We start from the raw sequence: 26,232 nt of genomic DNA on the forward strand, positions 1-26,232 counted from the left end.
TAAAGGAAACTCTTTATCTTTGATATTGGTGGAGGTTACAGCAATTGGCTGGGAGGGATACACAAGTATGTGTTTTTCCCTATTTCTTTCTAGCTTATTATCCTAAGCTACAATGATTAAAATATGAATAATTGCATATCTGTTTATCATGTGAGATAAATAATCGTATACTCATTTTATTTTCCTCTCTTTACAGGAGGAACCCCAGATAAAATGCGATGCGATCTTCTGCAATCATAAGAGTAAATACTTTTACGGTCATATAGCTTGCAGGTCTCATGCCCCTACACCATTATTACCGAATCCCTGCAACATTGGGACCCCCAAGTCTGCAATATCTGCCGGACCTTGGTGACCGAAGGTTTTGATGACCCCAAGTCAGTGAAGTCTAGGGATACGGCACGTAAAAAGCTACGCAAGTGGGTATGAGGGTTCCAGAAGAACTCCGGGACCATACATACCTAACGATAGGATGCGTAGCTTACTGTTCCCGAAAGTGAGGAGTGAAATGGTTGTGACCCAAGCACGACTCGCACCTCCCTACGTCCAGATTGCCATCGAGACGGATGTCAGGGAGGCGTTGCAAAGTATGGATATCCACCAGAAGGTCAGGATGTCGGAAGTGTCTATGGACACTGAAAAGGATCTATTAAAGGATCATTCTGAGGAGTCTACTCTACCTCCGGAGGAAGATGATGATGTCGTGTCGGAATTCCTTCCGTCTGTGCCGGCCCTGGAGCCATTACCCTTGACGTCTTCACCTTCTACCCCTCCATTGAACATGAACCCGGCGCTGGCCCATCTTACGGATTTAATGGAGAACATACACAAACGAAGCAAAACATGGGAAGCGAAATTCAAGAGAGCACTCCGTGAAGCTCCACTTATTGCCTCCCAAGGGTCATTCAAGGGACCCAGAGGCCAAGACCTCCCGACCTGCTCCAAAACCAATCCCTGGAGGTATGCGGAGCTTATGCCAATTTTAAACGGCAAACTCTACATCTCAGAGAAGATGGGAGCTATCCCCTTAGACGAAATCCAGTTTTGGCCAAGCTTTAATGCTTACCCTGATTGCTTCCTTCGACTGAAGCATGAACCAATGTCAAAAGAGGAGACGGAACCGAAGGAGGTCATGGTTTTCGACCACGATAAGGCACAGGCTCTCTTGTCAAGTAGCCTGATGAAGACGGGCTATTTGGTGTCGAAAGTGTCCACCTTGAGCCTTTACCCACCTTTCTTGCTCTGGCTTCAATAGCCTTCCCCTTTATGTTGAAGGCATTTAAATCTGTTGCCAAGGCAGTGGAGGCAGGCAAGCCATGCCCTGCACTAGAGGAGTGCAGGCCTTTGTCGTTAGCCTTGCCCATGGAAGAGAAGGATTGGAAGGAAGTCCACCTAACCTTCTCAGTAGGGAAACTGGATGCGGATATCGCTGGACGACAGTTTAGCAAGAATCTCCCTAAACTTTCTGACTTTCTTTTGTGCAAGGAACAAGAGATGAAGGAGAGACTTGCAGCCTCTTTATCCCTACAAAACTGCATAGAGATGTGTGCAAGCCAACGAAGTACCCCAGACATGCTCATGGTCCTGGCCAAAATGCATACGGCCACCCTAGTAAAGGACCTGTATGCTTTCATGAAGGCTAGCAGAGCCTATAGAGAGTTCGTGTTCGCTGCTGCAGCAGTGAAACATGAACCCAAGAAGCTGATATCTTCTAACATCTGGGGTAAAGACCTCTTTCCGAACAAAGTAGTCAAAGAGGTAGTCGAGAAAGCCATCACGCAGAATAGGATCATTTCCAGAAGTGGTGAATCTCTTCAAAGAGTAAGCCTTCCCCGGGTGTGGGTCCCCAACCTAAAAGGAAGATGAAGTCTGAACTTTCCTCTTGGCCTGTTCATCAACATCCCATAGTTACTATGACCGCCGTGCCCCAAGTAGGCGGTCGAGGAGGTAAACCCTCCGTTCAATTGAAGCAAGGAGACGCTTCTGGTAGGAGGGAGGCCCCAACAATTTCAGGATCGTTGGACCTTCAATCCTTGGGACCACGGCCTAATCAAGATTGGACTAGGATGGAAACGGAACAAGTCTTCCAACACTGCAACCCCGTATTAGAAGACTATACCCTATAGCTCTTGAGCATACAGGTTATAAGGAAAGCAAAGTTCATCTAATTCCAGGGAAGGCTGTTTTGTGTTCCCAAGAAGGACTCAAGAAAACTCAGAGTCATTCTGGACTTGTTGCCACTCAACAAGTTTATAAAAAACAGCAAGTTCAGGATGTTAATCCTTCAACACATAAGGACCCTGTTACAAAAACAGGCGTTCACTGTCTCGATAGACTTGACAGATTCCTATTGGCGCCTTCTAGTCAGTCGTCCCCTCTCCTACCCAGGATTCAAGTTACAGAGGATAAATTATGTTCTAAGAGACATACCCTTCGGACTAAACATAGCCCCAAGTCTCTTCATGAAACTTGCAGATGCAGTCGTGCAACAACTACGCCTAGAAGCAGTTCAGGTAACAGAATACCTGGACGACTGGCTGGTGCGGGCAGCATCTGAAACGGCTTGCCTGCAAGCATCCAAGAAGTCTCGACTTTCTCCAGCTCAAGGGTTTCAATGGCTGGAAAACCATTGGAACCTGAGGTCACATCGTCTCTCCATTCCCTCAGGGAAGAGGAGGGAGATAGCAGGGTCTGTCAAGAGACTACTGTAATCCGACAGGAATTCAAGACGCCAACAGGAAAGAGCACTGGGCTCTCTCCAGTTCGCAGCAGTATCAAACCCAGTGCTAAGAGCACAGCTGAAAGATGCGTCAGGAGTCTCGAGAAGATACGCAACAAACGCTCGAAGAGATCTAAAAATACCGATACCGGCCTTACTTCGATCACTTCTCAACCCATGGTCGAAGGCTAAGAGGCTAATGAGGACCGTGCCGTTGCAACCACCTCTGCCGTCGATGACCGTCCACATGGATGCCTTGACGGAAGATCGGGGAGCTCACTCCCAACAAAGGAAAGTCCAAGGGACTTGGTCTTCTCTGTTCAAGGCCTTTCTCATCAACATTTTGGAAGCCATGGCAGTCCTCTTGACGTTAGGAAAACTCTCCCCTCGCAGATCAGTTCTCATCAAGCTGATCTTGGACAGCGAAGTGATAGTGAGATGCCTGAACCGACAAGGCTCGAGATCGTCCCATATAATCCATATGATATTAGCCATCCTTTGTCTAGAGAAATGGAACCTATCAGCAGTTCACTTACAAAGGATCGGCAATGTGACAGCGGATGCTCTATTCAGGCTCAAGCCAATAGAGTCAGAATGGTCCACAGATGCAGACTCATTCTCTTCTACCTTGGAACAAGTCCTGGAACGGCAGATCGACCTCTTTGTGACGAGCGACATCAGGAAACTACCTCGATATGTAGCCCAATACGAGGATCCTTTAGAGGAGATAACGGACGCCATGTCCCTAGTTTGGAACGAATGGACCCGGAAATTCCTGCTCCTTCCATCCAATCCCCTGCTGAAGGTCCTCAACAAGCCGAGATCCTTCCAGGGAATGGCAGCTCCAGTGGCCCCCAAGTGGCCCAAGAGCAACTGGTTCCCTCTAATGATGGAACTGAGGGTGAGGCTGGGTCTTGTACCGAACCCAGCACAATCTTAATGGGTTCAGAAGTCAACTGTCTTCGCTTCATCACAGAAAACCCAAAAACCTTCAGTTCATGATTTTCTAGCCCTAGCAGTCAAGAAAAGATTTGAGATCTCAAAAGGCAGTATAGACTTCTTAGAAGAATATAAGTCTAAGTCCACTAGAAGACAATATGAATCGTCTTGGAAAAAATGTGTTGCTTTTGTTAAAGTAAAAGGACCGAAATAAATTTCAGTAGACTTCTGGCTGTCCTTCTTTATCCCCCTTCATAAACAAGGTCCGGCAGCCAACACGATAACTACGTGCAAGTCAGCCCTGACTAGACCTCTTCTATACGCCTTTCAAGTGGACCTGACGAACGAAATCTTCAACAAGATCCCGAAGGCATGCGCTAGACTTAGGCCTGCAGCTCTTTCGAAGCCCATTTCATGGTCTTTGAACAAGGTCCTTCATTATGCTTCATCTGTGAACAATGAAGATTGTTCTCTCAAGGATCTAACCCAGAAGGTTATTTTTCTGTTTGCTATAGCCTCGGGGGCTAGAGTTAGTGAAATAGTAGCCCTATCAAGAAATGAGGGCCACATTCAGTTCACAGAAGTGGAAGAACTGAATCTCTTTCCTGATCCAGCCTTTCTCGGGGTCCCTGGAGAATCTGCCCTCTGAAGGAAGATGTCTCTCTATGTCCAGTAGAGTGTCTAAAGGTCTATCTTCATAGAACTTCAGATTTCAGAGGAGGACAGCTCTTTAAATGAGAAACCTCTGGATCAAACTTATCCCTAAAACAACTGAGGGCGAAGCTCACCTACTTTATTCGCAGAGCAGATCCTGACAGTACAGCCGCAGGTCATGATCCAAGGAAAACTGCTTCATCACTGTACTTTTTTCAGTATATGGACTTTGAGCGTCTTCGCTCATATATTGAATGGAAATCATCCAGAGTGTTCTACAAACACTATGCTAAGCAAGTCCATGAACTAATGCATTATGTGGTAGCGGCCGGTAGTGCATAAAAACCTGTCATCTAGTACTGCGATGAACAGTTAATTGATTGGGACTATCAATTAGGGTGAAAAGGTGTTGACACTTCCGGTGTGATACCTTTTAAGTGAGTGTCACCATGGTGATACTAAGTCTGTTCAAAATCTCAGGTGTGGAATTATACAAATAACACATGTGCCGAGTGCACGTAGTACACAGTGTTGATAGCATACAACATTTACAGAAATCATAAAGGGAAAATTTATTAAAATTTTTCAGTTATAGAGTGACACTCATCATTTCTTCCCTTTCAAGAAGGAAAAATAATTTCTGTATACGTTGCATGTATAATTCCTTTTAACATGTTACATTCGTCTCACTCGTTATTTCATTTAGTTATTTATTAGAAATAAATGTCTATTAGAATGTAATTGCGTCCTTTCTTGCCCTACAATTTGCACATTAAAGATGCCACAGTCCTTTTACTTACGTATTTAAGTAATCCTTATATCATTGAATGCTCACAAACAATGGATATAGTTGACACTGATATTGTTCCAAAAAAATATACAAACCGTGAGACAGTTTGTATACCTAGTGGATACTTATGTTTGTTCAGACAATATATGCTAACCTTGAGGCCCCTTTTCTACTGTCTAGTATGACTCTTCCCTGTAGGGGGCAGGAAGCGCTAACATTGGCTATGATTAGTGGTAATGACGGATAACGGTAACGTCATTTGTCTCAATGGTCCAGATGACCATAGAAAAATTGTTCCAAGGTTAAGGCACCTATGAAAATTCACAGATACAGTACTTTCTAGTAATTCTCTGGTAAACTTCCATCAGGATGACATGGCTTGAACCCCACAAACGGAATTTGAGCGAAGCGAAAAATCTATTTTTGGGTGAGATAGCCATGTCGTCCTGATGGACTCTCCCTCCTTTTCTATAGAAAAGGCCTTTGCAGAATCCCTCCCGAAACTACTATATCTCTAGTACCATGCTCAATGCTACAAGGAATGTCCGCCATCTTGGATATGGCGCCGGCTTGATACTCAATAGCAGTATGGGAAATAGGGTAACCTTGATAACGGCTCCCCTTCCAAAATTGCCACTCTTCCCCCTCGAAGCGAAAGCGCTATTCGGGGTGAAGATCGCTATGAGTCGTATCAAGCATAAATCCCCTGATTATGCGATATCCTTAAGAGAATGTTAAGGATATTCGCGCCAGGATTTAGAATTCTGGAGACCTAAAGGTAAATTCTCTGGGAATATCACTGTAGTTCATATATCCCTTGGAAGCTACTATTAGGAAGCTTCCATCAGGACGACATGCCTATCTCACTCAAAAATAGATTTTGAGCGAACTAACATACTCTGTGTTTCCTATCGCAGACAATTGTTGGGACCACATATTATGTTGAGGCTGAGTAGTCCCTCAACATCCAGATGGTTTTTTCGATCATCAGGACCCTAAATACCCGATCGGTATTAATATATACTACAGGTGGATAATGTTAGTATAAGACAATTACTAAATCTAACTGTAGTTACTAGAGTTTTTTCTGCCTTGTAATCTCCCTATCAGGGAAATTAGATATTATTCCTGATGGAGGTCTCAGCAATGGTCTGGGAGAGCAAACAGACATGTGTCTTTTCTGCTTCTTTTCAAGCTTACTATCCTAAGTTACCATAAACAATAGTGATTACTATTGTGAATAAAAATTGTATGCTTTTATATCACTGATATAAAAAATATAAATACTTATTGGGCCCTTTTGCCTTTACAGGAGGAGCCAATGGAGAAGTGTGCAGCGTTGTTCTGCAACCACAAGAGCAAAGACTTTAGTGGCCACACAAAGTGCAGGACCCATGCCCCCTGCTGCATCGTGTCGGGAGTCCTCAAATATTGGGATCCGAAGGGTTGCACCACCTGCTCAACCCTGCTGGCCAACGGCTCCAGAGAAGCCCCCCTTGTCACCGTACAGACTAGGGATACAGCGAGGGAGACCCTTCACAAATGGATAAGCGGGTTCCAGAAGAACTCTCCTGGACCGTACTTACCCAATGACTCCCTAAGGTGCCTACTGTTCCCCCAAGGCTCTACCAAACACGGTGGTGCCCCAGGAACGGGTCCAGCCTCCAGTCATACAAGTGAAGCTCTACGCGGACATAAATAAGGCACTGGAAGGCATGGACATCCACCAAGAAAGGATGTCAGAAGTGTCCACTGACACTGAGAAGGACTTACTGCAAGGAGGCCCTGAAGAAAACGTGGAACATCCACAAGCGGAGGAAGAAGGATCCGTTTCGATGGCAATCAAAGACCCTCAGTTTGCCGTGATGGCATACCAACCTATGCCCTCAACTTCTTCAATCCCACCTCCACAACCAGTTACACATGCCGACAAGAACGAAGAGATCCTTACTTCGATTCAACAGATGATGGAATTGTTCCAAAAGGAACAAGAGATGATGAGAGAGTCACTCACGCAGCAGCAGATACTGTTGCAGGAGAGGTTGGACCATCCTTGACCTACCAAGGGTGCCACTAAGAAGCCCCTTAGAGTGTTGGATCTCCCTCACTGCTTCAAAACCAACCCCTGGAGGTATGCGGAGCATATGCCCATGATGAATGGGAAACTATTCGTCGTGGAGAAGTGGGGGCCAAGCTGATTTAAGACCTTGAGTTCTGGCCTAACTTTTCAGCTTACCCAGACTGTTACGTGAGACTGCGGAATGAACATGCAGCCCGTGAGGAAATGGTACCCAAAGAGATCATTGTCTTCGAGCATGACAAAGCACAAGCCATCCTCATGAAAACCTTGAAGGGAGCCGGGTACACCAACTCCAAAGTCTCAGCATTGAGCAAGAGACATCCCTCCTTTCTTGGTCCTTCCTCCATCTCTTTCCCCTTTTCGAAGAAAGCACTAGACTTTGCCGTCAAGGCAGTCGACGAGGGCAAACCCTGCTCAAACCTAGAGGAATGCAAACCTTTCTCTTTAGCACTGCCTACCTGGGAGAAGTGGAAGGATGTCAACCTAACCTTCTCCGCTTCTAAGTTGGATCCAGAGATAGCAGGCCAGCAGTTATATGAGAACCTTCCGAAGTTGCTAGATCATCTTCTGAGGAGGGAACAGGAGACGAAGGAGAGACTTGCGGCCTCCCTTTCTCATCAGAACTGCCTGGAAATGAGTGCAGGTCTACATAACGCCTCAGAAATGTTCATCTTCCTGGATAAGTCTCACATGGGTACCCTTGTGAAAGACTTATATGCTTTCCTCAGAGCGAGGAGAGCCTGCAAAGAGTTTGTTTTGGCCTCAGTGACTATAAGACATGAACCAAGGAAGCTGATTACCTCGAGCATATAGGATAAAGACCTTTTCTCACAGGAACTGGTCCAAGAGATCATAGCCAGAGCAGCCATGGAGAACAGGAACCTTTTCCAAAAGTGGGGCATGAGCTCAAAGAGGAAATCTTCCTCGGACGGAGGTCCCCAGCCCAAGAATAAAAAGGTAAGGAGACCACTCAGACCTGCACTACTTCCTGCCATGACTATGACCACGATGCCTCAAACCACCTTCCAGATGGTCCCTCATGAGAAGAATATACCTCAGAACCCTTGAACAAGAAGGTAATAAGGAAAGCTAAGTCCACCAAATTCCAGGGAAGGCTGTTTTGTGTTCCCAAGAAAGACCTAGACAATCTCAGAGTCATTCTAGACTTGTCTCCACTCAACAAGTTCATCGAGAACAACAAGTTCCGGATGCTTACTTTGCAACAAATCAGGACCCTTCAACCAAAAGGGGCGTACACTGTCTTAATAGACCATCAGATACTTACTGGCATCTGCTAATGAGTCGCCCTTTCTCCTCCTACCTAGGATTCAAGTTACAGAAGAAATTTGTCTTCAGAGCAATGCCCTTCGGACTGGACACAGCCCTAAGGATATTCACGAAGCTAGCAGACACAATCGGCCAGCGTCTACGCTCCGAAGGAGTTCAAGTGGTAGCATATCTAGACGATTGGTTGGTATGGGTAGCATCCAAGACTACTTGTCTACAGGCAGCCAACAGGGTGATCCAGTTCCTGGAACACCTGGGCTTCAAGATCAATCGGAAGAAGTCTCGTCTCTCTCCAGCTCAACAATTCCAGTGGCTAGGAATCCAATGTAATTTAAAGTCACACCACCTCTCCATTCCATCCAGGAAGAGGAGAGAAATAGCGGGATCTGTCAGGAGACTAATCCGTCACAAGAGGATTTCAAGATGCCAACAGGAAAGAGTATTGGGCTTTTTCCAGTTTGCAGCAGTGACAGACCCTGTGCTAAAGGCACGTTTGAAAGATGCGTCTGGAGTCTGGAGGAAATACTCATCAAATGCTCGAAGAGATCAACTAAGGTTGACCCCGACCTTGTTGCGCACGCAGTTAATGCCGTGGTCAACAGCCAAGAGCCTAGCACGGACAATTCCCCTGCAACCACCACAGCCATCAGTGGTGATGCACACAGACGCCTCCTTGGAAGGATGGGAAAGGCCATTCTCATGACAGAAAGTGCAAGGGAATTGGTCACACCAGTTCAAAACCTTTCATATCAACATTTTGGAAGCTTTGGCAGTTTTCCTGATGTTGAAGAAAGTATCCCCTTGCAGAGCAATCCACATCAGATTGGTCCTGGACAACGAGATGATAGTAAAATGTCTAAGTAGACAAGGCTCGAGATCACCTCACATCAACCATGTGATATTAGCCATCTTCTACCTGCCAAGGAGAAAGGGATGGCACCTATCAGCAGTTCAGCTACAAGGGTTTCGAAACGTGACGGCGGACGCTCTATCCAGGCGAAAGCCCATAGAGACAGAATGGTCCCTAGACGCAGACTCATTCTCCTTCATCTCGGAAAAAGTCTCAAAACTGCAGATCGAATTCTTCGCAACGAGCGACAACAAGAAACTACCTCGTTATGTAGCCCCTTATATGGACCCTCAAGCAGAGGTGATGGACGCCATGTCCCTCAACTGGAACAGGTGGAATCGCATTTACCTGTTTCCACCAACCAATCTCTTGCTAAGAGTCCTCGACAAGCTAAGATCCTTTAGAGGGACAGCAGCAGTAGTGGCCCCTAAGTGGCCCAAAAGCAATTGGTTCCCTCTAATTCTAGTGCTGTAAATGAAGCTGTTTCCTCTGCCAGATCCAGTACTATCTCAACTGGTCCAGAAGTTGTCTGTCTACGCTTCATCCTCGAGAACCAACAAACTACATCTCATGATTTTCTCGCCCTAGCGGCAAACAAAAAGTTTGGAATTTCGAAGGATAAAGTTGATTTCATCGAAGAGTATAAGTCATGTTCGACTAGGAGACAATAAGAATCGTTATGGAAGAAATGGGTTTCCTTTGTGAAAACAAGGAAACCGACAGAAATATCGATAGATTTCTGTCTCGCATTCTTCATATACCTACACGAACAAGGCCTGGCCTCTACTACGATTACCTCGTGTAAGCTGTCTCTGGCTAGACCACTTCTGTACGCCTTTGAAGTGGACCTCTCTAGTGAAATCTTTAATAAGATCCCAAAAGCATGCGCTAGACTCAAGCCAGCACTATGCTTCGAACCTAAACAATGAGGATTGTACTCTAAAGGATCTAACACAGAAAGTAATTTTTCTGTTTGTAATAGCCTCGGGGGCTAGAGTTACTGTAATAGTGGCCTTATCCAGAAATGAAGGCCATTTTCAGTTCCTAGACTCTGGAGAACTGAACCCTTTTCCTGATCCTGCCTTTCTTGCCAAGAATGAGCTATCCACTAAGAGGTGGGGTCCTTGGAGAATCTGCCCACTGAAGGAAGATGTCTCTCTGTGCCCAGTAGTTTATTAAGGTCTATCTTCAAAGAAATTCTGACTTCAAGGGAGGACAGCTCTTCAGAGGCAAAACTTCAGGATCAACCCTATCCCTACGACAACTGAGAGCAAAGCTCACCTACTTTATTCACAGAGCGGATCCTGACAGTACACCCGCAGGTCACGATCCGAGAAAAGTTGCTTCTTCATTGAAGTTCTTTCAACATATGGACTTTGAAAGACTCCGCTCATACACTGGCTGGCGATCATCCAGGGTCTTCTACAAACACTATGCGAAGCAAGTACATGAAATGAAACATTTTGTGGTGGCGGTGGGTAGTGTCATTAAAATACAAACATGGACCTCGGTACAGACAGCTCCAACTCGGGTTCTAACATTGTAACGTTAAAACCTTATTCACGTCATGTGAATAATAAAACGCTAGAGAAGAAGAGAGAGAGAGTGAAAAATGATGACAGTACAGAAAGATATAGAAAAGTAGAAGTATTACCTGGTCACTATGAAGTAGTGAATTATGAAAATTTTTTTATCTTGGAATTTGAAAACGGAAGAAATGAGCGTATAAATGTTTTTAAAGCTAATAGAGAAATAGTTACTTTATGTGGAGGGCAGCCAAAAATTTTACCCCAGGGAAATGGAAGTCTCTTGATAGAGACACTGTCCCCATTACAAGGTGAAAGGTTAAAAACACTTACAACATTGAATGGTCATAGCGTAAAATGCGTTTCACACCCTACTTTCAACCAGAGTAGAGGTGTGATATATGCTCCAGAATTGTTGGATATAGAGGAGAAAGAAATAGAGGATGAACTGAAAAGTCAAGGAGTAGTTAAAGTAGTCAGAATGAGAAAGAGAGTTGGAGAACAACGTATCCCTCTTGCTACTCTGATTATAACATTTGATCAATGCCGATTACCAAATGTTATAAAAGCTGGATGGCTATCTTTGAAGGTAAAACCATATATCTCGTCACCATTGCGATGTTATCATTGCCAAATGTATGGCCATTTAAGCCAGAAATGTAAAGAAAAACTAAACAATAAGCCAGCTGTTTGTGCCAACTGTGGAAAAAGTAGTCATGGAGTATGCATAGAAAACCCTAATTGCATACATTGTGGGGAAGCACACCCAGCTACATCTAAAAGCTGTGTAAAGTTTATTTTTGAAAAAGAAATCCAGGCCATTAGGACCATGGAAAGGGTTACTTTTAAAGAGGCTCGTAAAAGAGCTCTTGAAAAGCAAATAAGACCAGGGCAACCTTTTTCAATGGTTCTGAAGAAAAACCTGTCAAACCACACTGACGAAAATTATATCTCTACTTCTAAGATAAAGAAACAAATGAAAGTAGTTAAAGAGGTTGAAAGTCCCATCGAAAATCTATATCCAGAAATTGTGGAAAAATAAAAACGGACACTTAAAGATCTGAAAATTATTCAAAAGCCAACTACTCCGATTTTAAACAATAGTACAAACCTCTCACAGGCCGTTTCCTTGCCTGATCTGATGGAGGTTGCACTCGAAACCAATTTACCTGGTGAACCCGTAGTGAGGAAGGTGCAAAAACCTGACAGATCACAACCTTTTAATCGAAAAAGAGAGAGACCTCCCTCCCTCTCTCCTCCTACCATAAGAAACATTAAAGTCACGACTTCCAATAAATATGATATCTTGTCTGCTGATGTTTCTGAACAACTAGAAGGTAAATTGAACCAATCAGAAATTCAAGTTGAGGTCCACCATCCTCCTCAACAATTAGATCAAAAGGACACAAAGAAAAAGAGAAACACAAAACCCACTATATCAAGATCCTCTCTAGAGTTACCTCCGGGAAACATTGTTAGATCAAATAGTGCCATTGGGAAGACTTCATCTAAGGTGTCTTCCAAAAAATAAAACAGTTTTTTCCTCCATTCTGCAATGGAATTGCCAGGGTTTAAGGGCGAAATATGAACAACTTAAGCTCCTCATACGTGAGCACTCCCCTATAACAGTATGTCTACAAGAAAGCAAGCTCGATGCTAATACTCCTTGTCCTCGAGAGTATGTTAGCTATAGGACACCATATGATCAACGAGCAGGGAGCCATGGGGGAAGTCTTATATACATTCGTCAAGATGTTCCCCAAATATCTTTGTCTATCTGTACCCCTCTGCAGGCAGTGGCTGTACAGATTGATATAGGGAGAAAATACACAATCTGTTCTCTTTACTTGCCTCCAAATGATAACATCTCATATGATAATATAGTAGAGGTGATTAAACAACTCCCACAACCCTTTCTCTTACTAGGAGACCTTAATAGTAGACATCCTTTATGGGGTGATGTTTTAGCAAATGCAAGGGGTGATATTATATCGTCAATTTTGGAGAATGAAGATGTCGGACTCCTCAATACAGGAGAACCCACACATTTTCATGTACAGACAGGTACCTTGTCCTGCATTGACCTATCAGTTGCAAGCTCTAACTGTCTTCTCGATTTTAATTGGAGAACATTAGATGATTGGCATACTAGTGATCATGCACCAATCATTATAAACACCAACAATGGTCCACCTTTACAAAGATCACCTCGATGGAATCTTGATAAGTCGGACTCTAATAGATTTCGGGAGTTAAGTGAAATTGAAGGAAATGCAGAACAGTTTGAAAGTGTTGATGATGCCATAGACTTACTTAATGGAACTATTCACACAGCAGGAGTGAATTCCATTCCCAAAACAACTGGGATATTCAGACGACGACCAGTCCCCTGGTGGTCGTCAGAACTAACTACCCTGCACAGAGCCACAAGAAAGTCTTTAACTCGATTGCGCATGCACCGTAATGAGGAGAATTTAGTCATATACAAGAAATGTAGAGCACAGTTCCGCCGTGCCATGAAAGAAGCTAGGCGCCAGTCTGGGATGTCCTTTGTTTCCTCCATTAACAGTAGAACACCAACATCATCTGTGTGGAGGAAAGTAAAAAAGATAGCAGGAAAATTCACCCCAAACCCACCACCAGTGTTAAAGATAAATGGCCAGTATATGACTGGAGCAACCGAAGTTAGCAATGCCCAGGCTGACCATTTCTCAAATGTATCGTGCAAGTGTCAAGCAGCTCCTGGTCACCAGTATAGGAGCAATGAAGAAAAGAAAGTTTTAAACTTCGCAACAAGAAAGCAAGAGTCATACAATTCTCCTTTTACTGAAAGAGAATTTGATTCTGCTCTTGCTACTTGTAACGATACAGCCCCTGGACCCGATGGAATTCCATATGCAATGATTAAACATGTACCTTTTAATACAAAGTTATTTATTTTAAGCATTTTTAATAGAATATGGCATGATCATAGTTATCCAAGTGTTTGGGAACTAGCCATTATTTTAGCCTTTTTAACCCTGGATAGGTACGGTCCTCGGACACCCCTTTAAGGGTATACTCGGACGCGAACGACCCCGACGCCAAAAAAAATTCTTGAAAAATCAGTTTTTGCAGTAACCTCCTTTTTTCTTTTGCCAAAAAAAACTTCAATGAATGCTTAAAACAACTGTAAAGATAAATACTACTCATCTGCAGAAAAACTATTCATTATAAATATTTTAAAAAATTAAGTAGAAAAAAAAAAGACCTGACATAAAAATTCATAAAAAAAAAGTTTATACATATATACACAAATCCTTTTAGGAATTGATTCTTGAATGTTTAGGACACATCTTGATGTATTTTGGATGAAGTCAGACCCATGGAGGTGAAGATCTGAAATGAGAAAAAAAGGGTAACTTTTTTTGGCCAAAAAAAATTGTCCAAATTTCATGAATTTTTTTGGGTACCCAAATGAAATAGGAAGTGGGTAATTTTTTTAGGGAATAAACATATGTTATCCTAAAATAGAAATATGTAAAAAAAATCTTCATTATTTTGTAAATTACATTTATATCAGGGGCCATATCTAAAGGTAATTTTTTGAGTACTTGGAAATTTCGTAAAAAAATACATATATTTAATATATAATATGATATTTATGCAGGTAAAAATATACCAAAATATCACAAATTCTATAGGGAACAAGAATATATATAGATAGGGCAGCTTACGCTTCGGATATGTCCACAAAATGGCCGCCAACCACACTGACTCAGACTCCCTAATCTGCCACTTGAAATGTAGGAAGGGTATGTCAATTTCAAGGTGTTATTTACTAATCTAATTATTATTGGATATGCATAAAAATTGTATGGTGGGTTGCTGGATAATTGTCGATTATTTTACGACTATAAAATTAAAATTCTGACCCAAAAATTTTTTTTTGAAGGGAAATAAAATCGAAAAAAAAAAATGTAAAACAATATTTTAGCTAAAAGAATTTGATGATATTCAATCAAAAAAAAAGTAAACAAAATTTTCCGACAAATAAACATCTAGAGGAATCATTACTCTGTGATAGTTCCTTAGTACGTAGTAATTTTGAAAGAATTGGGAAAAAACGAAAAAGTGGCAATCACCGGAAAATCGAACACATACCTATATATATGCCATATCTGGCTAAAAAAAAGATAGGCATGGGTAGCCAGATCATCTAGAAACACTTTCCAACACTATAAAAATATAAGTTTTGCGACACTACTTGCCAATTCCTTACGGTAACATGACTAAGCAAAAAAATGCAAAACAAATAAAAAGGGGCACTCGTGGAAAAATGGCCATTCTAATATACGGCATTTCAGAAAAAAAAAATTTCAGCCACGTGCTAGGCAAACCATCAAGGCATATTTTCCGACAAATAAACATATAAATGAAATATTACTCTGTGATAGTTCCTTAGTACGTAGTAATTTTGAAAGAAATGGGAAAAAACGAAAAAATGGCAATCACAGGAAAATCGAACACATACTTATATATACGCCATATCTGGCTAAAAAAAAAATAGGCATGGGTAGTCAGATCATCTAGAAACACTTTCCAACACTATAAAAATATAAGTTTTGCGACACTACTTGCCAATTCCTTACGGTAACATGACTAAGCAAAAAAATGCAAAACAAATAAAAAGGGGCACTCGCGGAAAAATGCCCAACATTCTAATATACGGCATCTCAGATAAAAAAAAAAGACATGCACGTGTTAGCCCAACCATCAAGGCACACTTTCTAACACATAAACATGAAAAAAAAATCAATAATATACGGCTATTCCTTACTACGTAGTAAATTTTTACAAATATTGAAAAAAAACAGAAATTGGCAACCGCAGTTAAATACCCAATATACCAATAACTACGTCGTATCTGACAAAAGCAAAATCACGCATGGGTAGCCAGATCATCTAGACACACTTTCCAACATTAAAAAAGCAAAAGTTTTACGACACTATTTCGCAATATCTTACGGAAAAATGACTTGGCAAAAAAATTAAAAAAAATTAAAAAGGGACACTCGCGGTAAAATGCCCGACATTCTAATATACGACATCTCAGATAAAAAAAAAGACATGCACGTGTTAGCCCAACCATCAAGGCACACTTTCTAACACATAAACATGAAAAAAAAATGAATAATATACGGCAATTCCTTACTACGTAGTAATTTTTACAAATATTGAAAAAAAACAGAAATTGGTAACCGCAGTTAAATACCCAATATACCAATAACTACGTCGTATCTGACCAAAACAAAGTCATGCATGGGTAGCCAGATCATCTAGACACACTTTCCAACACTAAACAAGCAAAAGTTTTACGACACTATTTGGCAATATCTTACGGAAAAATGACTTGGCAAAAAAATGAAAAAAAATGAAAAAGGGGCACTCGCGGTAAAATGGTCCTCGTGGTGATGAACGACATTTTAACTAAAAAAAAAAACATGCACATGGTAGCCAAACAATCCACCAAGACTTTCCACAACTGATAACCTATACAAGTTGCACCATTCTACGACAATTTCATAATACGTAATAACTTTGATAATTATGCAAACTACCTCAGAAGGGTAAACTCGGACGCGAACGACCCCGACGCGTCTCAGAAATCGGGGAAGGAGTACAGCTACAGCAATGCACATCTGGACACTACTAGAGCGTGTAGGGGAGACACCTCCTGCAGGTCGATCACCCACAAATTCAGTCACAGGGGTGAGTCACGTGAGAAAAACCTGTTTTTTTTTGACGCTCGGGGTCGCAAACGACCCACCGTACCTATCCAGGGTTAAAACCCGGTAAGGACAAGTTTTTAGCAGCAAACTACCAACCTATTGCATTGACATCTTGTTTATGTAAAATCATGGAGAAGATGGTCAATGCAAGACTGATTTGGTACCTTGAAAAGAAGAATATTTTATCACCCATTCAATGTGGATTCAGGAAAATGCACTCAACGACTGATGTGCTCATACAACTTGAGTCCTCCATTTGTGAAGCCTTTGCTTCCAAACAGCACCATGTGACAGTTTTTTTTATCTTGAAAAGGCATATGATACCACATGGAGATACGGTATACTTAAAAGAATCCATGAGTGCGGATTGAGAGGTGAGCTACCACTATTCATCCAGTCATTTCTTTCACATAGAGTTTTCCAAGTGAGAGTTGGGGAAGCTCTATCACAGAGTAAATGCCAGGAAGAAGGAGTTCCTCAGGGGAGTGTGCTGAGTGTAACCCTTTTTGCACTAGCAATTAATGGGATATCCTCAGTCATTCCCCGGGATGTTCTTGCAACATTATTTGTGGATGATCTCTCCATATCATTTGCTGGAGCCAGAATGGCAATGGTTGAGAGAAAAATCCAACTCTCTATTGATAAAATTATCCATTGGGCCGATATGAATGGATTTAAGTTCTCAACAAGTAAAACTACAATTGTCCATTTCTGTCGTATATATACATCAAAGGTCAACGGATCCCATGTGCAAGTGAAGCAAAATTTTTAGGGTTGATATTTGATTGTAGGCTTACATGGGTTTCTCACTTAAAAACATTAAAAGCTAAATGTGTTGAAGCTATGAATCTTTTAAAAGTCTTGTCCCATACATCATGGGGGGCAGACCGCAATACAATTTTAAAATTATACAAGGCCTTGATATTTTCCAAAATTAGTTATGGATGCAAAATATACTCTTCAGCAACCCCAAGCCGGTTAAAAATACTAGATTCAATACATCATGCTAGCATTAGATTGTCCACAGGAGCCTTTAGAACCTCCCCTATCACAAGTCTCCTTGTTGATGCTGGGGAGTTGCCTCTGGACCTTTACCGAATGTCCTCTATTATTCGGTATTGGTTTAGATTGCAAAGACTCCCCAATTCTTCAGCCTTTCAAACTGCAAGCCTTGTAAGGCACTCAACCTACTTTGAGTTGCACCCAAAATCTCCTCAACCTTTTGGGTTTCGGGTTAACCAATTATTAAACAATCTGGATATAATTAGAAATAAGGTGCTTCCATTCAAGGTATCATCAATGCCTCCATGGAAATTACCTGACATATCTTTTTGTAGGTACTTTATTGGAGTTAAAAAGAATTTGACTGACTTAGAATCCAGGTCTCTTTTTATGGAACATGTTGAAGAACATAGATGATCGACTTTTATATATACTGATGGCTCCAAATCTGATGCTGGCGTTGGATTTGGAGTACATAGTAATGATTTTAATTGTAGAGGTGCACTTCCTCTAACAGCTTCCATATTTAAGTTCTATCTCTCCTACCGATCGCCATGGCTTAAGAGCTTTAGACTTTGCCTCTGAATCAGGCTGTGAGCAAATCATAAATGAAGCTACCCACAGGTCTGGTAATTGCTTGGACCTCGTATACACTGACTCCCCTGGCGTTATAACTAGTAAGGTTGGTTCTCCAGTCGGGACTTCTGATCATGCCTTGATTTCATTATTAGTGAAGACTGAGCAGCCTGTCCCTGATATATCATATTCCTGTAAAATTTATATGAAATCCCAAGCAGACTGGAATGGGATTTTGCATGATCTTTTGTCCTTGAATTGGTCACAATTATATAATAGTGTAGATCCTGTTGTCTCTTTGAATGAGAATCTAGTCAACATAATTGATAGGCGTATCCCTTCTCGTGTGCTAAGGTACCGAATGAAGGACAAACCGTGGTTCAATGATGATTATAGACGTGCTTATTTGGAGAAGCAGGAGGCCTATCACCTTTGGAAGGGTAACAGATCAGATTTGACCTGGAACAACTATACTCAGCTTCGAGCTTTTGCTCAGAGAGTTTATGCCTCAACTGAAAAGGAGTACAATTTAATCACAAAAGAAACCCTCTCTGGTACAACTCAGGAACATAAATGGTGGTCTACCCTTAAATCTGCACTCTTTGGTGTAGATGCAACAGTTCCTCCTTTACTTAAACCAGATGGCTCAGTCACTCACTGTCCAAAGGAAAAGGCAACCCTTTTGGCTGATGTTTTTGACAGTAAACAGAGTAATGAAAAACTTGAACTTCCTCATTCCTGTTTTCCTGAGGCTAAACTAACTAGTTTAGCTTTTCGATCTCGTGAGATTAAAGCTCTGTTGATGGACCTTGATGCTTATGGAGGTGTAGACCCAAATGGTATTTTTCCTTTGTTTTTTATAAAGACAGCAGATTTCTTAGCTCCAAAGTTATCTGTTATTTTGCGCAAGTTAGCAAGAAGAGGAGCTTTTAGCACTTGTTGGAGAATTGGTAATGTTACTCCTCTATGTAAATGTGTTTGTGGTAGCTCAAGTCCCACTGATTACCGCCCAATTTCCATAACTCCCATATTATCTAAAGTTTTTGAACGTCTTCTGGCAAAACGTCTTAATAGGTTTGCTGAAGGTAATCATCTATTCCCTAGTTTGCAATTTGGTTTTCGTAAAGGCCTTGGAGCATGTGATGCCCTTCTTACAATCTCCAATGCAGTACAGAAATCCCTTGATTGTGGTCGGGAAGTTCGTATGATTGGCCTTGATTTTAGTGCTGCCTTTGACCGTGTTAATCATGAGGCCCTTGTTTTCAAACTGAAACAGTTGGGAGTGGGTGGGTCGTTTCTTAGCATTATTATTGATTTTTTAAGTAGTAGATCTCAAAGAGTAGTTGTTGATGGGCACCATAGTGAGTATAGGAATGTGATATCCGGTGTTCCACAGGGTAGTGTTCTTGGCCCATTACTTTTCATACTATATACACATGACATGTGGTTTGGCCTAAAAAATAAGCTTGTTGCATATGCAGATGATGCTACTCTCTTTGCATCAATTCCATCCCCTGAATGTAGATCTAGGGTTGGTGAATCCCTTAATAGAGATTTAGCTAAAATTAGTGCATGGTGCAAATTATGGGGTATGAAGTTGAATCCTAACAAAACTCAAAGTATGATTGTAAGTAGGTCAAGGACGGTGGCTCCTCAACATCCGGATCTCAGTATTGATAATGTTTCTTTAAATTTGTATGACTCTTTCAAAATTTTAGGTGTGTTTCTCGATAGCAAATTTACTTTTGAGAAACATATAAGGTCTGTGTCTTCTTCAATTGCACAAAAAATTGGCTTATTGAGAAAGTCTTTTGAGATATTCGGTGATCAATCTATTCTGAAGAAGTGTTTTAATTCTTTTATTCTACCTTGTTTTGAGTATTGTTCTCCTGTCTGGTGTTCAGCTGCTGATTCTCATCTTAATTTGTTGGACAGAAACTTACGGTCTATTAAATTTCTTATTCCTGATCTAGATATTAATCTCTGGCACCGTCGTTCAATTATTTCATTATGCATGTTACATAAGATTTTTCATAACTCTGACCATCCTTTACATTCAGATCTCCCTGGACAATTCTATCCTGTTCGTAATACTAGGCAGGCAGTTAATTCTAATAGCCAGGCCTTTTCCATCATAAGACTCAATACTACGCAGTACTCTAGAAGTTTTATTCCAGCTGTTACCAAGTTGTGGAATGATCTTCCTAATCGGGTTGTTGAATCAGTAGAACTTCAAAAGTTCAAAGTTGGAGCAAATGCTTTTTTGTTGACCAGGCGGACATGAGTCTTTTTATAGTTTATATATGACATATTTGTTTTTGACGTTGTTAATAGTTTATATATGACATATCTGTTATGACGTTGTTACTTTTTTTAGAATGATTTATTGTTAATATGTTCTCTTCAGTTATTTGTTTCCTTATTTCCTTTCCTCACTGGCTATTTTTCCCTGTTGGAGCCCCTGGGCGTATAGCATCTTGCTTTTCCAATTGGGGTTGTAGCTTGGATAGTAATAATAATAATAATAATAACTGTATGGCATATTAACCGCTATTGAGAAAATAGCTTTGAAAAAGGAGGGTAATTTTACAATTTTTAGTGATGCAAGGAGTGTTCTTCAAGCTTTAGAAGTTTTTAATTCTAGTAACCCTCTAGTTTTAAAGATTTTAGAATGGCTTTTTATTATTGGACGGAAAGGTATAACTGTTCGATTTTGTTGGGTTCCAGCACATGTAGGTGTGTCTGGGAATGAGAAGGCAGATTTACTGGCGAAGAATGCGGCATCCGAGTTGCTACCAAGGAGGTATCCCATTCCATGTAACGATTTCCTACCTTACATCAAGAAATTGGTATGTGATAAATGGCAACAGCACTGGGATAGTCAAGATGGCAATAAAATGAGGGAAGTAACAAATATCATATCACCTTGGAGGTATAACATGATTCCCCGAAAATGGGAGACGACTCTTTGTCGTCTCCGTATTGGTCACTCACGGTTGACACACGAGTTTCTGCTGAAGGGCCAACACCAACCGTATTGCGAGGACTGCTTAGTACCTTTAACAGTGAGGCATTTGTTGACCGAATGCCCTAATTTTACTAACTTAAGAAATAGATATCTGTTTGAGGCTCGAGGTGAGGATGGCAGGTTTATCCTTGCCAAGATTCTTGGACATGATGTGTCTTACTATGCGAGCGGAATTTTTAGATTTATTTCAGAAGCAGGTCTTCTGAAAACTATTTAACTATTGTAAGGACTTCTTAATTTTTTATGGTTTTAATCTAATTCTCTTTTAATTTTCATATACAGTAAATGGTATCGGCGTCAATGACCTTAGATGTCAGGATGCCAGAAAACTTTCAATCAATCAATCAATCAATCAATGACCTTAGATGTCAGGATGCCAGAAAACTTTCAATCAATCAATCAAACCGTAAATCCACTGATAGGAGCTGGACGCTTTATAAGTTGGAAGTAGCTGTCCTCAACAAATCCAGTGTAGAACAAGTGTGGGACATGCCAAACGACTACTGAATAAACCAAACAGCTATGCAAAGGCGATTAATATCAAGAGAAAATATACATCAGGAGACATTATACTTTAGTAGTAATGCCAGTAGTCCCAAGAAAAGAAATACATCATCTAATGATAAAATGTTGCATGACAAGGTAAGCATTTTGCCTTCTGAGGATTTGCCACTGGGGCATTGCCTATTTCTGTACAACCTTCGTCCCCCAATACCAGCAAACCTTTCTCAGGCCATGACCTGGCCTGATTTGATGGAGGTTCCACTTAAAACCAACTTACCTGGTGCACCTGTAGTGGGGAAGATGCAAAAGCCTGGTAGCTCACCACCTATTAATTGGAAAAGAGAGAGAGACCTCCATCTCTCGCCCCTTTCCATAAGAAACATTAAAGTTATGACATCAAATAAATTTGATATTTTGTCTGTTGATGTTTTTGATCCACCGGAAGACAATAGAAATAAATCAGAAATTGAGGTCCACCATCCCCCTCAACAAACGTAAAACCCAATAAATCAATACCCTCTCTAAAGAAACCTCTGGGAAAAAGTGCTAGACCAAAAATTACCAATGGCAAGACTTCATCTAAGGTATCTTCCAAAAAATAAAACCATAATTTTTTCCTCCATTATGCATATGGACTTTGAAAGACTCCGCTCATACACTGGGTGGCGATCATCCAGGGTCTTCTACAAACACTATGCGAAGCAAGTACATGAAATAAAACATTTTGTGGTGGCGGTGGGTAGTGTCATTAAACCCGTCGTCTAGTGCTGGGATGTACAGGGGACTGTTTTGGGACTTTACAATACATCGGGTGCATGGGTATACTTACCTTCTAGTGGAAATCACAGCGATGATTAATATACTGTTCCATATAGGTGCATATCTGAGCAATAACACCAGTGCCAAGTAAACGTTTATTGGATACTCGCGCTAGGAGTTAGAATCCTGGAGACCGGTTTAATTCTCTGGGAGTATCACTGTAGTAAATATCCCTTAGAAAGCTACCTAAAGGAACCTTCCGTCAAGACGACATGGTACTCTCACTCAAAAATAGATTTTTCACTTTGCTGAAAATCCATTTTTTTTGTATATATTATCCTTTGTATCTTTGCTCTCCCCTCACACTGACAGCAACTTGCATGAACCTGTCTGCCTATTTTCCTCATTGTTAACTGTTAACAGAACCGGTTGCCGGTTGGACAAGAAGTAGCATGTTTTATTTTGTGACCGTCTTGTCGGGACCTAGTGTGTATATATACTCGATGTGTCTATGATAAACCACTCAGTTGCTTTCATCTTGCTTTTGAGTCACAACCTACTCTTGGCCTGTCACATTGGTGACCCCGGAAGTCGACTCGCTGCTCCCACCTTCCCCACCCCCTCACTGTTACTATGGCCGCCCCATTGAAACTTTCGTTGTTCCCCAGCAGAGAGGCGTTTTCTTGGTTTCAGCGCGCAGAAGTCAAGTTCCACAACAAGGGCGTGACTTGCTCAATCACCAAAGCAGATTATGTTCTCGCGGTGATACCCGAGGACACCTTCCCGGAATTCTCCGACTGGCTCTGTGAACAAGGAGACACCCCAATAGCGTATGACACCCTCAAAACATACCTTCTGCAGCAGTACTCGCCGTCGCCAGCCGCCCGTATAGCAAAGCTTTTTCAGCTCTCTCAAAACCGTTGGGGGTCCAAAGGGCTTCGCTTGCCCTCAGGGAAATGACCAGTATTGCTCGCCTGCAACCTGCCGCAGACGGCTCTCCTCTAAGTTGATCCTACTTCGTGCCCTTTTGGGTACACCGTTTATCCCAACCTGTACGCTCTGCTATACCCGATGTCGATAGTTTACCCATAAAGGACTTGATGACCAAAGCCGATGCCCTTATGGACAGCCACTTCACGACCTGCAAGACCTCCATCAACGCCTCCACTCATGACAAAGAGGATACCTATTCAACGTCAACCGAAGCTGACGTGAATGCCGTAGGACACACACGCCTACCCCGTGACGTGCCGGAGCGGCGACAAAGCCACCCATCATCACCCACCACTCGCTCGCACCCCAACCAATGACTTCTACAGCCACTTACTGCCGCCCATCGGCCACAGTTTTACTACTACCACTCCAGATTCGGGGCTGCCGCGAAGAAATGTGCCAAGGATTGCCAGTGGTCAAAAAAAACGTGTAAGTAGGCCATCGCTCGTGGCGGTGGCCTCCCGTGTTTCTAATCTTTTCTTTTTACATGATGCAGGAACGGGTGTGTGATTTTTGGTAGACATGGTTGCTTGTCGTTCTCTTTTGCCAAGAGAACTCTTCAGGATACGACGTAGTCTGTCTAAGTCTACCGACTTCCGCCTAGTAGCTGCTAATGGATCTGCAATACCCACCTACGGTTACGAGAACTCACATTATCGTTTGGAAATGGAAAATTTAATTGGAAGTTTCTCGTTGCTGACGACACATTGCTAATCCTCGGTGTGGATTTCCTCTCTTATTTCCACCTTCTGGTCGATGTCGCCCACTGACGATTGGTCAACGCAGACTCGTACTTGTCAACACCCCTCCAACCTCGCTCTCCACATTAGCGCACCCATGGATGCCTTCGCCCACCTCCTCACATCGTACCCAGAAGTTTTCCGTCCAGAACTTCGTCAAACTCCCACGGCTCCTGCCAAACATGGTACTTATCGCCATATCAAGACGACGGGACCCCCAGTGTTTGCCAAATTCAGACATCTGGCACAGGATTGATTGGCAGCCGCTAAATAGACGTTGGCCGAAAAGGAAGAAATGGGCCATTGTCAAAAGGCCTCCAGCCCATGGTCATCACCCTTATACATCATCCTGAAAAAAGACGGCTCCCTCCGTCCGTGTGGGTATTACAGGCGCCTGAACATGCGATCAGAACCGGATCACTACCCCCTTCCAAACATCGCCAACGTGATCTACCTGCACAAAGCGAAGGTTTTCTCCACGCTCTACCTCCTGAAGGGGTATTATCAGGTGCCTATGAACCCCGAGAAGACATCTCCAAGACTGCCATCACCACTCCCTTTGGTACATACACCATCAATTACTCCTTTTTTGGCCTTCATAATGCTGGGGCCACTTTTCAATGTTTCATGTATGGCATCTTAGGGGACCTCCCCTTCTGTGTTATGTGGACTACATACTTGTGTTCTCTTCATCAAAAGAGGAACACCTCTGTCACCTGCACATGGTGCTCGACTGCCCACAACAAAACGGCCTTGTAGTCCGGTATGACAAGTGTTGGCGCCAACGAAGTGTCATTCTTAGGGCACCGCATCACTCCTGAAGGAGTCCATCCCCTCCCTGAGAAGGTAGCAGCCGTTCAGAACTTCCCCACGCCCTCGACCGTCAAAGCACTGCAGGAATTCTTGGGCATGATCAACTATTATCACTGTTTTCTGCCAGCCATTGCCGCCATTCTTGCTCCCCTCTACGTCTCCCTCAAGGGGAAGCCAAAAGACCTGAAGTGGAGTCCCCTTCAAGAAGCAGCCTTCTGCAACGCAAAGAATGCCCATCAACCGCTGCTGCTCTCACTTTTCCCGTCCCGCATGCCCCTCTCCTTCTCTCCACCGATGCCGGCGACGTTGATATTGGTGCAGTACTCGAACTGGTGGTCAACGGTTCGCCCCACCCATTGGCCTTTTTCAGCAGAAAACTTTCCAAGGCAGAATCGGGCTTCGATCGCCAATTGCTGGCGGTGCACTTGGCTGTCCGTCACTTTTGCCATTTCTTAGAAGGTACGCCCTTCATCATTTGCACAGACCACATGCCTCTGGTGCACGCCTTCACTTGACAGTCCGACACATGGTCTGCCCGTCAACGCCGACATCTCTCCGCCATGGCTGAATACAATTGCACCCTTCAGCACGTCCCTGGGAAAATGAATCCCGTTGCCGATGCCCTGTCAAGAAACACGTTGGCCGCCGTTCAACTGGGATTGGGTTATAATGCCCTGGCTGAAGCCCAACGACGGGATCGAGAGTATCAAGCATGTAGGACATCCTGGGAAGATGTCCCCCTCGACGACTCTAACACCACCCTCCTCTGTGACGTCAGTACTGGTAGACTGTGACCGTGGATTCCCGCTCTCATGCGCCGACAGGTGTTTGATTTCATTCACGGACTTTCACAGCCCTCGGGCCGTTCTACTGCACAGCTGCTGCAGACGAAGTTCATTTGGCACAGCATTTTTAAGGATGCTAAGGATTGGGTCTGCACCTGTACTTCTGGCCAAACTTCCAAAGTACATCGACACACGTATTCAGGAGTGGGCACACTTCCTTAACCTCAGCGTTGTTTTGCCCACATTCTCGTCGACAGTGTATACCCCCTACCCATATCACAAGGACATCGTTACCTGTTTACCGTCATTGACCGCTCTACTTGTTGGCCTGAAGCCATTCCCATGGAAACTGCAACGTCATCCTCATGTACATCTGCCTTACTCTCAGGATGGATAGCAAGATTTGGCATCCTTGA

The 26,232-nt window shown here is 42.7% G+C and overlaps 1 protein-coding gene across 1 annotated transcript in view; it reads left to right on the plus strand.

Annotated features, from left to right (window-relative positions):
• LOC137618611 (zinc finger protein 665-like) overlaps positions 1–26,232 on the plus strand; it is a 504,971-nt gene that overhangs the window by 379,088 nt on the left and 99,651 nt on the right. The window lies entirely within an intron of this gene.

The sequence above is a fragment of the Palaemon carinicauda genome, chromosome 25 (genome assembly GCF_036898095.1).
Source record: "Palaemon carinicauda isolate YSFRI2023 chromosome 25, ASM3689809v2, whole genome shotgun sequence".
In the NCBI taxonomy this organism is placed as follows: domain Eukaryota; kingdom Metazoa; phylum Arthropoda; class Malacostraca; order Decapoda; family Palaemonidae; genus Palaemon; species Palaemon carinicauda.